General features: G+C 39.8%; 1 non-coding gene across 1 annotated transcript; it reads right to left on the bottom strand.

The window, feature by feature from the left end:
- Nucleotides 1-3,363: 3,363 nt before the first annotated feature.
- Nucleotides 3,364-3,434, bottom strand: TRNAG-GCC (transfer RNA glycine (anticodon GCC)). The gene has a single exon. It is a non-coding gene; the product is annotated as a tRNA-Gly (tRNA).
- Nucleotides 3,435-3,981: the final 547 nt, after the last annotated feature.

The following is a 3,981-nucleotide window of genomic DNA, read 5'->3' as shown; positions in this document are numbered from 1 at the left end:
GACCAGAACTGTTAAGCTGGTCGACACTTTATGAAGGGACTGGAGGGACAGTCTCCAAATTCAAGTATCTTCAGATAGCTAGTTGGGTTAAATCGCAACAAACAGGAGAAATAGGAAGGAATATATGGGAAGGGAAATTAAACCAGAAAATCATTAATAAAGAAGTTGCTCTGTGGTACCATGCTCTGTTGGAAGCAACAAGGGATGGGATATCCCTTCCCTTGTTGAAGTGGGGGGGGATTTTTCCAACTCTAGATGTGAAATCTTTATGGTATAGGTCCTGCTCAGAATTGTGGTTCACGACCAGCCCGGCAGAGTTGAAGAAAAACCATTTGTTCACACTTCATAGGGTTTACTGGACGCCGGCCAGATTAACAGCTATCGGGAAAACTCAGAAAAACTGTCCGAGGTGTGGTGACGATAAGGCAAACGATATACACATGTTTTGGCAATGTTCAAAGTTGTGGGAATATTGGGAGGAGATAGGAAACACTCTAAAGATAATATTTAATGTGAAAGTAAAATTGGATCTTTCTATGGTGGTGTTTGGGGTCAGTGAACAGGGTATGAATTATCAAAAATTGTCAGCACATCAGGAACACTTGTTGTTTGTATTAATACTTTTGGCTAGACGAGAAATTTGTCGTAAATGGGTTGACCCCTTTCCCCCCCGTTCTAAGGATTGGCAAATATCTGTAAATCGAATGTGTATAATGGAACAACGAGGTCCCCTTTCTAGAAGGGATAACTTCTGGATGAATTGGGAAAATGTCTACCAATAGTATATTATTTCCTTTTTTTTTTTTTTTTTTGTATATTACTGTTTTGCTGTCTGGTCTCCTCCTCGTGCAACTTAGTCCAATGATTAGTACTCCCCTTACCCAATACTGGGCGATGCTTTGGTTAAGACTAGGTTTCATAGAAAATAGTATATCCTGGTTGATGGCATACGATTGGGAGAATAATAATACGTAGACCAAACGGGACGACCCAAGGGCTACGTTTCCCCCGTCCGGAACTATTCTTCTTCTACCAAAGCATGGGTGATAATTATGAGGACAAAAAAAAAAGGTTTAATCTTAATACCAAAAAGCATAATAGCATAGTCACGATATGGCAACTGTGGTAAGATTTCATTAACGAGAGAATCACAAATATTAGAACATAACACAGCGTAAATATAGATCAAGATAGCAGAGTTCTGAACACACATCAATTCAACATGGCATAATGTCAGTCGTTTGTCTATTTGCATCAGATTAAGTGAACTGCCCTAACCACTGATTAGCATTAGCATGTTGGGCTTCATGCAAAACAATTTAGAACACCAATTTGGAAAACATCTAGCTATGGTCTCTATCAAAATGAGCAGTTGGTACCTAGAAAGGAAAAGCAAACAGACAAATTACAAATTGCATTGTCATAATTACCCTCCAAGGATTAGGTCAGCACTCAGGATCAGTCTTTGTCTTGAGGACATCAGTCAAAATGCCATCAGTCTAAGCTCAGCTAAAAGGCATAGGGGACACTTCCCTCATAAGGAGGAGAAGTGAAAAATGGGCAGTTGATGGGTGAGGATGGTTTTAATAAGTCTCAAAGTCACCAAACACAGTGACAGAGTTTATGGATAAAATCAATAGCATTCCCTACCTAGTTCTAATGACCCTTCGGTGACATGGGTTTTTATCACTTTTCCGTAGTACATTCCCCCAAAAATTCTATTGGACATTTACTATACCCCACTATCGTTAACCTAACAAACTTAGCATTAAGTAATCCCAATTGTCACCCCTCATTTATTCATAACACTTTGATTGGTCTTCGTAATTGACGTCTTCGGAGGTGGCACGTCCGGTGTTAGTTCACTCCTTGGCACGTCTTTTCGGGTCAGCAGATCCATTGTCCATCGGTCTAAATGACCTTGCACATTACATTAATTTACATTTGTTTCAATTTGTAGTTAATTCTTAAACCAAGGCACCAAATATGCGCATGGGAACGGAATCAACATAGTTACATTCATCTTCCAAGTTGAAGAAAAAAGAACATTTGCAGGGTCATGGCCCTTTGCGAGTCGGCACACTGGAAAAAACAGAAAATGCATTTACTATGAGAGCTGGGCAGCTAAACCCACAGCTTATGCTAACTTAAGGCCTATAAGGATTTTCAATATAAATGCAGTAACATAAATGTTAATACAAGCTTAATCGAGCATAACATAACATCTTATTCATTATTATCATTTGCGTATACATTGGTGGCCACTCACCGTGGTCACAATTCAGGTGCACGTTTTAAACAAAAACCGTTATTATTATTCTTTTCTATGTAGCATCGTTATACATTGATATGAGCATTTCATTTTAGTATATATTATTTAAACTAAGCTCTCTCAGCCTCATGATATGAGGCGAGGATCGGAGCCAGTGACAATCTCCCCATGGCACTCCAGATCATTACAAATATATATTGATATATTCATTCTTTTCTGCACAGTATTTCTTTAAATACGTTGACAACAAGGAAGAGTATAATTGTAAGTCACAATGGCTTAGTTTATTGATCACAAACCTGCAATGGTTTAAGGTAGCTTAATGGGTCAAGGTCCTGGGTTATAATGCTCTTAATACACCTCAGGTAGTTAATGCAATAACCGTAGAGATACATGGGTAACTAGTGATCATAGGTTTGAATGAAAATACAGACTGAATGATCAACTCGTTTAATTCATTGTACTGGCTGCAACCAGCTTGTCGTGACCTTGTATTCCATGTTCGCTAGCTCAACTACATAACCAGGTTACTGCAGGTGGCCTTGTTTAGCGCAGAAGTCACAAATCAAATCATGGTTAAAAATAAAAGTTCAGAAGCTTTTGTGCTCACTGGAAACATTTGCATGTGACCTAAAAAGCAAACACCTCAACCCTATCCGAGTTTAACCCAATCTTTCATTTTATCCTTAATATTGAAGTTTTCATTTATTAAAGAAGCTGTAATAATCACTTCTTACATTCAATAAACACAATTGTCCGTAATGGTTTATTGGTTACTGTAGTAATGGCAGTTATTGGCCTAATTATTGACAACTGAAGCCCATCATAAAACAAGGAACAAATCTTTACAAACGGGGCCATCGTATGTTTCTACACGCGGAGTTGAAGACGTGGCGCGATGTGTTGAACATTTCCACATGAAACACCAGGGGGCGGTGGCAGGAGGCCCCGCAGCTGCTTCAGTGAGAAATTTAAATGAGCTGTTCTAGGTCTCCATGAACATTAATGCAACTTACTTTCAAAAACTAAGTGTTTATACTTACCTCTTTGGAAACAGACTCTTCATTAAAAATGTAACCAAAATCTTGTGTTGCATTGGCCGGGAATCGAACCCGGGCCTCCCGCGTGGCAGGCGAGAATTCTACCACTGAACCACCAATGCTTCCATTACCTACAGTCGTCAGAGCCCCTTCTCATAAACACAATAAGGGAGAATGTCCCTGCTCTGTTGTCTTTTCCACATTTATTGCTGCCCTTAATTATTGGGAAAGTTTTGGAAGCAGGAGCTGTCAGATGACACATACTGACTCAAATGGCTCCTTTTCTGCGTGGCCTTCACTCAGCTCCACCTTATAATCCATATGCATTTCACAAATACCCATTTTAACACATGCAGAAAATGTTACAAGGGAAACTACCATTTCAAGATTACAATTATTTTCTTAGGAAAAATAGGACCATTGAAGATATCTCACTACAAGGGGCCATTTTGCAGCTATGCGAGGTTCTCTACTCAGCCCAAACCTTTCCATTCTCCACCCCTGTAACCTGCACGACTTTGGCATCAACTCTCTGCACCGCACTGGTTGAAGGTCGCCCCAATATGTGCAACTACCCAAAATATCACCAGAGCGCTGTTTCACGTCGGCAGTACTTACGGGTCCTGTTTATGGACCTCTCTGCGGAGAAATACCAACACAGCGCAAATA

The sequence above is a fragment of the Pleurodeles waltl genome, chromosome 12 (genome assembly GCF_031143425.1).
Source record: "Pleurodeles waltl isolate 20211129_DDA chromosome 12, aPleWal1.hap1.20221129, whole genome shotgun sequence".
Lineage (NCBI taxonomy): Eukaryota > Metazoa > Chordata > Amphibia > Caudata > Salamandridae > Pleurodeles > Pleurodeles waltl.
This window is presented reverse-complemented; position numbering and strand designations above follow the sequence as displayed.